General features: G+C 36.6%; 1 pseudogene; it reads left to right on the top strand.

Moving 5' to 3' along the window:
- The first annotated feature begins 902 nt into the window (after window positions 1–902).
- LOC101597912 lies at window positions 903–5,331 on the top strand (annotated as a pseudogene).
- The last annotated feature ends 6,969 nt before the right edge of the window (window positions 5,332–12,300 follow it).

Genomic DNA, 12,300 nt, shown 5'->3' with positions numbered 1-12,300 from the left:
GTGCTATCTACAGTTTAAGGCATGTTTAACTTTAAGTCATGTAAGAGAGATACACATAGGTATGTTATGATGGATGTATCATTTGCATGGATCATATATGTATACATGTACCGGTTGAGAGAAAACTAGTAAAAATAATGCAATGCATTTATACATACTATTCCATCTTGCCATACAATTCACTGTTGTGCCCCTCCCCCATTCCTGTTTTCTACAACTCCCACTCATCTGCATAGCTCTCTTTTGAAGTCGTTTACTTCAGGAAGTATCTCATGACCATCTGGACTGATATAGATACCTCTTGAGTTTTCTCCAGAGTTTTCCAAAAATTCACCATCTTTATACTTACCATACATCAGTGTGCTTGCCACACATTTAACTAGGCAAAATTTTACTTTTGTAGTTTTCATTGAAGGCTACCACTACCTGGACCAAAATAGATATGAGTAAGTGAGTTAATAAATAAATAAAGTACAACCGCATGATGACACATACATGCAATTCAGCACTTGAGAGGCTGAAGCAGCTGAGGCTAAATAGGCAGACCTTATCACAAAAATAATAAATAATGTGGGTGGATAAAGCAGCTTGGTTCACAGGAGAGAAATCATGACTGGTATTATAAACCTGACCCAGTTTCTATAGTAAGGACATGTTCCCTAGGGACAATCTACTACTGTGGTAGTAGCATATCAATATACCTTTTAAATGTCTGTATTTTTACCATAGATACAAGCTACTTGAAGGCTAGATCACAGAGGTTTCTTGCTATAATAGAGAGTGGTTAATGCAGAGATGCAGAAAAGGTAAACACTTCTGGGAATGATCATTGCATGCTCAGGTTCAAATGGAACATCCATATCACCCACTCCCAGGCTCAGGGAGCCTTATGGAAGAGAAGGATGGGGAGGAGGGTTGCAGAACACTTTCATCTAGTTAAACAGCGCAAGATTAAACTTGTCAGTACTTTACCATCAATGGAGGTAGGATACATGAGACACCAGATACCAGACTATCTTATGAATGGCAGTCAGTTGTAGCTCGGAGAGATATAATCAAGTTCTTACTGATGCAGCCACTGGAAAGTTGCCCATTCCACAATGAATAACCTTCCACTCCTGATCAGGTAGGCCACCCTAAGTTAATTCAGTGGGTAAAAAAAAAAAAAAAAAAAAAAAAAAAAAAAGACTAGAAATAATAATTGAGATTAGTGGGAAAAAAGAGGGATGATAATGGGGGAGAGGTTAAGATCAAAATGGGGGAATAAAATCAAAATCCATTATATGCATGAAAATTCTAGAAATGGGAAAAAATGAAAAAAAAAATTGAAAAAAGTACCCTTCCAAAAAAGTAAACAAGTAACTAAATAAATAAATGGATAATTTAATGAATTTAATTCATAATTAAAATGAATATTTAAAATAGCGAATAAAGGGAAGGCAAAAGTGTCACATGAGAAACAAGAATTTCCCAGAGTACTAGTAGCCTGAATTTGTGGAAGAAAATCAAACCAGATTATCATTGATAATATTTAATGTATTTCTACAAACTCATCATTCAACCCTAATGAATATGTTATTGAGATGTGTAAATGCGTACAGTCACAATATGTGAGAATGGAAACAACATCATAGTAACTATCTAAATGATTTCAACATAACAAAATTGCGTTAAAGTCTAGAAGTTATGAAAATAATAGCAAAGTAAATAAAACTAACATAAGCAAATGAAAATGGAAACAAAATGAAAAGACATACCAATGACATATTTACAATAGAACAATGAATTAAAAGCTTTAACATGTAAATAATTGCTTCTTTAAATAAAATATTATGACATAACAAAAATGATACTAATAGAAAATAGATAAGCAAAGAAATTGAAGGATTAAAAATATATGTTTGTGGTAGTAAAAATGTCCTGCTGACATGAGAGGCTTAGTTAGGCTGTTATCAACAGCAGTTTCAAAATGATCCCTTGTAGATGTGCTTCAGAGGGAAAAAGGGACCAAAGTAGTAGCCATCCTCCAGGAGTTTGAAGAACATTCCTTACCCTTCAGATTAATTTCCATTTCTCCAGTGATTAGAAGCAACATGGAAGATGATTTTGAAAAGTCATTTACTGTACTTTATCTTATGCTAATTTTAAAACAATACTTTAAAACCTTGAAAGATTGACTTGACCTTTTCTGTGTAGCTTGTAAATACTATGTACATATTTTATGTTTTCTTTTGCAATCCTATAATTCCAATGAATGATTAAGTCTACCAAAGAATATATTGCATATAAAGATGAATTACAATCTTAGTGTTAGTAGAAATTATATATATATATATACACACACACACACAATCAGTAAAATCAGGTATCCCTGGTAGTCAAATAAATTTAAAATAATTGATAAGTATCAAAATGTATTGTAGACATGTGTGAAATTGTGGAAACATCTTAAAGAACAATATATTTTTGGCTAATGAAAAAGAAGAAAGTAGTATTTTATATTTACTCATCAAATTGTACAATAAAATTTATATTTGGCCGGGCGTGGTGGCGCATGCCTTTAATCCCAGCACTTGGGAGGCAGAGGTAGGAGGATCGCCGTGAGTTCGAGGCCACCCTGAGACTCCATAGTGAATTCCAGGTCAGCCTGGGCTAGAGTGAGACCCTACCTCAAAAAACAAAAAGAAAAAAACAAAAAAAAAATTATATTTAACTTCTCAAGCTAATTTTGATTTAAGGAAAAACATAGTAGTGTATTTCTAGTAGAAGGATAAATTAAAAGGTTTTAATAACCATTAAAACAACATATGTCAGGATCTAAAATTATTCACCTTTGGTTAAATGTAAAAAGAATTCACCATCTATGGACATACCTTAAAGCACAATTCTAGAGATAACAAATGCATGCTGTTTAATATAGCATATCTATTATAATATTTTATAATACAAATATAAATATCATTATACTGATGCAATATTGAGAGAATATTTATAAAAATACATATTGATGTTAACTTTCCTTTTTTATTTTTAAAACTTTTTAAAATTTTTTTTGTTCATTTTTTATTTGTTTGAGAGTGATAGAGAGAGAAAGAGGCAGATAGAGAGAGAGAGAGAGAGAGAGAGAGAGAGAGAGCGAGAGAGAGAGAATGGGTGCACCAGGGCCTCCAGCCACTGCAAACGAAATCCAGACACATGTGCCCCTTGTGCATCTGGCTAATGTGGGACCTGGAGAATCAAGCCTCAAACTGGGGTCCTTAGGCTTCACAGGCAAGCGCTTAACCGCTAAGCCATCTCTCCAGCTCGCTGTTAACTTTCTTAATGATCTATTCTATGTTGGAAGTCTCACTTCCTCTCCTTTGTTGTCTTCAATGCTTCACATATATAAATGTCATTTTTGTAACACAAACTAAAAATAGCATGGTCTTCTCTTGAGAATCTTTACTGGGCCTAATGTCCTTTAGGCAAATGGAGCAAAAGAAGTGACTATCCCTCTAATTACAGGAATTTCCCATCAGATATGGGTAATACATCAGTTCCTTTTGAAAATTAAGCCCTAGTTCGGATGTAACAAATTTACTTATAGCTGTAGCCATAAACCAGAGAAAGCTTTCTCCACAGAAACAAGAGTATGATCAGTTTTAGTTGGAGTGGGGATTTATGATCATTTGTTTTCATGATGGTGGCCAATCTGACAGAAGTGAGATGGAATCTCAATGTAGTTTTAATCTGCATTTCCCTGATGACTAGTGACGTAGAACATTTTTTTAGATGCTTATATGCCATTCGTATTTCTTCCTTTGAGAACTCTCTATTTAGCTCCATGGCCCATTTTTTGATTGGTTTGTTTGATTCCTTATTATTTAACTTTTTGAGTTCTTTGTATATCCTAGATATTAATCCTCTATCAGATATATAGCTGGCGAAGATTTTTTCCCATTCTGTAGGTTGCCTCTTTGCTTTTTTCACTGTGTCCTTTGCGGTGCAAAATCTTTGTAATTTCCTTAGGTCCCAGTGGTTAATCTGTGGTTTTATTGCCTGAGCAATTGGGGTTGTATTCAGAAAGTCTTTGCCAAGACCAATATGTTGAAGGGTTTCCCCTACTTTTTCCTCTAGCAGTTTCAAAGTTTCCGGTCTAATGTTAAGGTCTTTAATCCATTTGGACTTAATTCTTGTGCATGGCGAGAGAGAAGAATCTATTTTCATCCTTCTGCAGATATTTATCCAGTTTTCAAAACACCATTTGCTGAGGAGGCTGTCTCTTCTCCAATGAGTATTTTTGGCATTTTTATCGAATATCAGCTGGCTATAGCTACTTGGGCTTACATCTGGGTCCTCTATTCTGTTCCACTGATCGACATGTCTGTTTTTGTGCCAGTACCATGCTGTTTTTGTTACTATGGCTCTGTAGTATAAGTTAAAATCAGGTATGGTGATACCACCAGCCTCTTTTTTGTTGCTCAGTATTATTTTAGATATTTGAGGTTTTTTGTGATTCCACATGAATTTTTGGATTGTTTTTTCTATTTCCATGAAGAAAGCCTTTGGAATTTTGATAGGGATTGCTGGGACCACCCACCAAGATATGGAATAGTGGATTTGAAAGCTATAGCACCTCCAACCTTGGGGGAGCCTGAGGCTACTCAGACCTTAAGGGAATTTGGATCCCTACAACTTCTCCTGTGAAAAGATATCGCCAGCTGATGGGTATGCTGAGATTTCGCAGGACACTATTGTGCAAATAATCAGACATGCAGAGCAGGCTCCTACCAATACTGCTTACAAAACAGATGACATGATAGCTGAGCCAATGGATGTTCGCCTGTGGGTTGACACACATGACACAAGTCGAGAAAACATGGTGGTTCCTCCAAAAACATACATGGAAGTGGCTGGACACATACAGTCTTTTCAGAACAAAAAGAGCCTGGTAGCCTCTAAGATTAGTTCCTTGTAAGACAGGAATGAGTTAGCCCACATATATTGTGGAAGTAGTCAATGATCACATGCTGCTGATCAAATCCAACATCCATCCTTCAGCAGCCTGTCGGCAACTCAGAAATGAGTGAAACAGTAAACTTTGGTGGGAATAACTTCATACCAGCAAATACCCTAACCTTAGCCCAAAACTAGGTGCTGAATTTGATTAAGGCTGGCCCAAAACCTGAAGGACTGAAATTTTAGTGTCTGAGAAGCCAGCTCCAGCAAATGCCTATGGCTTCAATCAAGCCAGTAGTGGATTTTCTGTGCAAGGAGGACTACATTTATTCAGTTGTGGATGATGACCACTTTCAATGCACAGATGTGGAGCAAATGGATCTTATCACATAACTGAGATACTTCCAGCTGGACCTATTTTCATAATCTGTCGTCTCTAGCTGTGTGTTAGACCAGATTACTTTTTAGAAAGGAGGTTACATCTATATAAGATCTCAACAGACGTCCTTTTGAAAAGTACAGACCTTATGGTTTGGTCTTTCTTATGGCTTAGAAGTTCAAAGGGAAGAGAGAAATTGACAAGAGATAAACCAGAGTGGGATTTCTTCCAGAAGTTTCAATAAACTAGTTAGGTCAAGAGGGTAGAAATGGCATTGCTATATCCCAGCACTGTTTATTGTTTGGGGTTTCCATTCTTGGGAAGGTTCCTGCTGAGAAAATGAACAAAGCCAGGGCCCTTGGGCAGAATACCAGCCAGGGAACCACAGCCGTCTCCTGTTTTGCTTCCCACTCTGGGTGTACAGCATGATTGTCAAAATTGCAGTTTCCTTCCTTTCTTGCCTGCAACTGAAAGTGGCTTTAAGTGAACAGAAGGTTCTGGCATGGTGGCCTAATGTCTGAAGGGAGTAAATGTAACAGCATTTTGCATAAAATAAATTTGTTCATATGTTTAATAAAACAGTTGTCTAATTTAAAAAATCCCATTTATAATCAGGCATAGAATTCTAGTGGTGATAATATTCAAGGTTCTCCACCCTGGAGGTACAGATGTCTGCTGTCTTCTCTTCACTAAGAGCCCGTTCTTGCAGTATTATCCAGTGGAAGGGTGAGACTGATGCCAGATGCCAAGTTCTTTATGTTTTATAAGAGTCAGGAAGCTAGTTTAATATTGAAGTGTGCAAACAAACAAACAAACAAACAAACAAAATGTTTCTGAAAAAAAATGCTATGGGAAAGTATCTTGAGACTTAAGTAAAAGAGAACTTGACTGTCTCAGTAATGACTCTGTATGTATGTAGCTAGTGTGAATTATTTACAAAGATCCATTTGCCCTCTTTACAGTTCTGCTATTTCCTATTTTGTATATTTAAAAAAACAATTCTTAGTTGCAGCTTTATATGATTTTAATTTCATTGTGCTTTATTTTATTTTCATAAGTCCCCCACTTTAAAAAATATATCTTTAATTATTTAATTGTACATAAAGAGAGACAGAACAAACAGAGATGAATAGTCATGTCAGAACCTCTAGCCACTGAAAACTAACTCAAGATGCATGAGCCGCTTTGTGCATCCAGCTTTACATGGGTTCAGGAGAATTGAACCCAGGTCATAAGGCTTTGCAGGCCAGTTCATTAACCACTTAGCTATCTCTCTAGCCCCTCCTTTTTAAAATTTTTTATTTATTTATTTATTTATTTGAGAGCGACAGACAGAGAGAAAGACAGATAGAGGAAGAGAGAGAGAATGGGCGCGCCAGGGCTTCCAGCCTCTGCAAACGAACTCCAGACGTGTGCGCCCCCTTGTGCATCTGGCTAAGGTGGGACCTGGGGAACCGAGCCTCGAACTGGGGTCCTTAGGCCTCACAGGCAAGCGCTTAACCACTCAGCCATCTCTCCAGCCCATTTTTTTTTAATTTTTATTTATTTATTTATTTATTTATTTGAGAACGACATACAGAGAGAAAGACAGATAGAGGAAGAGAGAGAGAAGCCCCTCCTTTTTAATATAAAGTTCAGACTAATATTCTCTGTCTTCATAAATGCTGATCACTAATTTTTAGTTTTTATCTCTTTCCTAGCTCGCATTTAATTCTAGGTACCCTACAAGTTTTAATATGTAAGGCAATTTTAAAATAATTCATTCATACATTATTTTAAATGTCAAGACTATTATTTTAATTCTCTTAATTTTTGAATTGATATTATCTTAAGACATTATTGGTAGCCTGACTGTCAAATTGAATTTTTCCTATGAATATGCAAAAGGAATTTATTCAGTCATTACTTCCCTTAGCTTTCTGTTAGGTTAAGTTTCTTATTTGCATTTTAGAATGTGTCTATATGGCATGAGTTTGCCTTCTGTTAAAATTGGATTTTCTAATTTATTTTGGTAATTCTGTAACTTTTTCCACATTTATCTTGTTCCAATGAAATGGGAACATATACATTCTCTGTAAGTAATAGATTTCTCACAAATTGTTACCTTTCTAACAAAGCACTTTATTTTTTAAAATTTATTTGATAAGAGAGACTGAGAGAGAAAGAGAATGACCCAGGGCATCTTGCCATTGTAAACAAAATTCCAGATGCATGTTTCACTTTGTGTATCTGGCTTTACGTGGCGTGAGTACTAAGGAATTCAAAGTGGGCCATCAAGCTTTGCAAACAGGCACCTTAACCACTTAGCAAACTCCACAGTACCACAAACCATATTCTTAAAATATTTTTAATTTTCATTTATTTATTAATTTAAGAGGGGGTAAAAGAGGTAGGTAGAGAGAGAGAGAATGGGTGCCCCAGGTCAAGCAGCCACTGAAAATGAACTCCAGAAGTGTGTGCCATCTTGTGTATCTGGCTTATCTGGGTCTTGGGGAATTTAACCTGGGTCCTTTGGCTTTGCAGGAAACAGCCTAAATCACTAAGCTGTTGCGCCAGCCCACCACAAATCATATTCTTAAAGGTAATATATAACGTGAAGTCTTTTGCTTACAAGCTTCTTTGTATAGTAAACTAAAATATCTGGGATTCATTCCACCACCTTAAACTGTCTTTTCTGTGGTCACAATTTGTTTTCTTTTTTTATTTTTTATTTATTTATTTGAGAGCAACAGACACAGAAAGAAAGAGGCAGAGAGAAAAAGAGAGAGAGAGAATGGGCATGCCAGGTACTGCAGCCATTGCAAACGAACTCCAGACGTATGCACCCCCTTGTGCATCTGGCTAACCTGGGTCCTGGGGAATTGAGCCTTGAACCGAGGTCCTTAGGCTTCACAGGCATCTCTCCAGCCCACAATTTGTTTTCTTGTTTTCATTTATTTTCTAATCACTTCATATTATCTTATTAATAACTTCCAAAACATTTCTTTTATGTTTTCATAGGAGAGGGTGGGCATGAAATTTACTAGTGTCCTTAGCTCAAGTTTTAATGAATCAGCATGATTACTCTCTTTTCAGAAATGTAAAGACCTATTGAATACTTTAATGCCTCATCTCATTATTTATTTCAGCTTATTAATATCATATATTTTAGGTTTTTTGTTTTAAATTAAGTAAGAAATCAATAATAAAATAAGCATTATTTTAAGCATTGAAGATTATGTTTTGTCATTATTGCTACATTTTCTTAATTCACCGTTTAAGGATGCTTCTTAAAAGTGCATGAAGGGGCCTAGGGAGTTTCTTTAGCATTTAAGATGCTGGCCTGCAAAGCTTGACCACCCAGGTTTGATGCCCTACTACTCACCGATGCCAGATGCACCAAGTGGCTCCTGGGTCTGGGATTGGTTTTCAGGGGCTAGGGATCCTTGCATACCTCTACTCACTCACTCTATCACTCTCGTCTCTTTCCTTGTAAATAAATAAATAAAATAAGAAAGTGCACCAAGGGCAGTATTGTGGTGCCAGCAGAAAGAAGTGTTGTCTGCATAGAATGTGAAAACAAAAGACATATCATCATGCTTTATATTTCATTAAATGCATACAATTCTAATCAATACAAACTTTAATAATATTTCTTAAATAAAAAAGTTATCTTTGTCTAAATGTTAAGCATTATTGCAGTGACTGTTGAAGTTTAATTATTAGACACGTAAACATAATTAAAACAAGTTCATTACTTATCCTTTTTATTGACTTTGTACTCTATGTGGATTTTTAACCTCCAGCCATACAATGAACCTCCCTTCCATGAATTCAGTATGGGCATTTATTAAGAAGATAAGATCAAAGGCTGAAACTCTCTCTCTTTTTTTTTTTTAATGTAACTGGTTCTCTAGCCCCATTTTACTCCATATTTCTGAATAGAAATAGCAGGAAAAAAAATTGTCTTCTTAGACATAGAAACTTAGGTTACTTCAATTTGGCATCCAGCTATCAAATCATAATGTAAACCTTAAATAGTTCTTGTTGAGAAGTATCTCTTTAACTTTTTATTGTTGTTATTCCAAAAAAAAAAACCACATTAATGTAATTAAACCTATCAGTCTTAGTGTTTTCATTTTATGCACTATTAAGCTTATTTTTACTTTTATGATTATGGTTGCATATATAAAGTTTAATGAAATCAATTTTCATTATCTGCATTCCTTTACAAGCCAATCACATCTTGATGCCATGCCCTGACGATGACTGAGGATGATCCTGCAATGTAGAAGAGGGGCTTCCGGAAGACCAGGTGCACCTGTGTCACACTGTGCTGGTGACGGTGTGGGGCTCCTGGGCCTGTGGTGGCTGCTGGCTTTCTCTGGGATCCTTATTTCCTCTTGGGGTACATAATGACTGAGTCAAAGCAAAGAAAAGAGTATGGAGTCTTCCAAAGCAGCTCTGCTCCTGTGTGTTGTAGATGAACCCTTGAAGAAAAAAGGTTTGCATTTGCTGAAGGTATTAGCAGTGTTGATTATGCATTATCAAGGAATGATGAGAACACACTAACTCTGAAAACTTGCACAACTGTACGGTATAAACTTGAGGCTTTCAAGTGCTAATAGGGATACACTTTTATAATGTGAATTCTCATATAATGTTAGACAGAAACCATTGCCTTGTCACTTACATAGGCCAATGGGAAGTGTCAATACAGACTGGAGTCATTCCTGTTTGATCAACCTATATATAAATTTCTATAAATCTATGTTTCTCCCTTCTGTGGTCTATGAATCTCATTTGTTTTATTCATAGAACAAGAACCCAAGAAGCCCACTCAGCAGAAACTGTGTGACTGTGAGTCCTGACACCTCAGCTCCTGAATTACAGCCCATCTAAAAGCCTAGATAAGGCTCCATCTCTATCAAGGATACCTCAAAAAGTCCCATTATCATTATGACAGGAGAAAACAATGAACATGAAAAATAAAGTAACTTATTTCATTAGGTTTTTGTCAACATTTTACTGGTATAAATTAGAAAGAAATTTGACATAGAAAATTTGAACTTTGTTATCTTGGTAGGAATACCATATTGGCGTATTTGTTTTTCTTTTTTGATTTCAGGCTTGAGAAAAGGGAAAAAGGATTCTTTCTGTTATATATGAAGAAGCTTGGGTCTGTAGCAATAGGATGATGAGACAGGTCAGAAGCCTCTGGTAAATTCTTAATATGCTCCACATAGATGGGGTTAACCTGGAGCAGCTTGAGTTTCAGATAAACTTGACAGGTAACTTGAGGGACAGATTATAGGGAGTGGAAGAGTCTTGGGTGGGAGGGGAAAGGAAGGTTGAAGGAGATTGACACAAATCTAAAGCCAACATGAATTAGTACTATAGAAACAATTATTCTGGATAGCAAACTAAAAGGTATAACCTTGAATAGGAGTGATGAAGGATTGTCTGTCCAAAGGGGCCCTGGAGAGAGTGGGACAAAAACTAATCTGAAACCATGAGCTCGAACTTATAATTCCCAGGGCCCCAAATGGGTTATACCCTATAGTATGTTCTTGGTCAGCTTTCTATGAGGTAACCCAAGTAAGGCAGGCTTCCGTCAAAACACTTTATTACCCACCAGAGTTAAAAGGTAAGACCCTATTGCTGAAGACAGCTCAAGCTGCAGACACAACACACTGGAATTTAGAAAAAGCCAGCTTCCTGATGGCTAATTCATAATGCTGGAAATTACTACATAAACAGCTGAGGAAAAAATGGCCACCCATGTTGAGAACAAGCAGGGGATCCGGTTAGATATTAAATTAACCAGACAAGATACCTGTGCAATAATGTCACTCAGACTATGTGTGTAACCAACGGTTCTCTAGTTGGATAAGCGGCCCCCTCACTGGGAAGAAATTCATAGCTGGTACTGAGAACCAAGTCAGAATCCTATGGAGTAAAGGATCATAGACTCTAATGAGAATCTCCCACTAGTCTTTTGTGGAAAAAAAAGAGCCTATATCCATAAAAATCACTCATAATTGACTATGCTTGAAGAAGCATAGTTAACCTCTAGCCCATAGTGCTTTCACTCTCCATTGGAGAATCTGTTTTATTTTTTAAAGAAGGCAGTGAAAACCAAATTCCATCAGCATGAGAAGAAAAGATAGCTGACTCCTATTATGAAATGAGTTACCTCTTGCATATCAGCCAGGGTAAAGGTGAAACCACAGTGGAATAGGCCAGTAAAGCATACATATTCCTTTCATGGTGAGCCTGACATGTTTCAAATAGATGACAATAGACATTGAGGGCACTCAAAACATCAAAGCAGAAATCCAGAAATTTCTGAGACCTCAATACTAAAATAGAATTATACGGCACCCACCAAGGCTCAGGGGATATTGTGAAAGAGTGTTCATAAAGACAGCAAGAGCTACAAGGTGGGAACGAGTATCCAGAGACATTGCCCACACCCTAATGACTGAATGATGGCTTTGGAACTTATAACACCATGCTTAATACCAGTAACTTCCCCAGGGGAGGCCCTCAGTGGATTGGAGGTTGGAGTAAGGGGAATGGCACCAATCATATTATTTGTTCTTACAAACAAAATTTGTAATTAATCCAGAAAAAAGAAAAATAGCATAGCTGGAGATACGGCTCAGAGGTTAAAGGTACCCTGCTGTAAAGGGATAAGTTCTCCATTACTCACATAAAGCCAGACACACAAAGTGACACATATGTCTGAAGTTTGTGTGCCATGGTAAGAGGCCCTAACATGCTAATTCTCCCTCTCTCTGTCTCTCTTTCTCTCTCTCTCTATCTCTCTCTCTGCACACTTCTGTGTGTGTATCTTTCTCACTGCTTACAAACAAATGAATAAATAAATCACCTCCCAATAAAAGAATGAACCCAGCTAGGAATATAGATTAGTGGTAAAATGCTTGCCTTACATGCATAAGGCTCCAGATTTAATCCAGAGTATTAAATAATCATAGTAA

The sequence above is a fragment of the Jaculus jaculus genome, chromosome 1 (genome assembly GCF_020740685.1).
Source record: "Jaculus jaculus isolate mJacJac1 chromosome 1, mJacJac1.mat.Y.cur, whole genome shotgun sequence".
Lineage (NCBI taxonomy): Eukaryota > Metazoa > Chordata > Mammalia > Rodentia > Dipodidae > Jaculus > Jaculus jaculus.
Note: the sequence above shows the minus strand (reverse complement) of the source record. Positions and strands in the feature narration are given on the sequence as shown.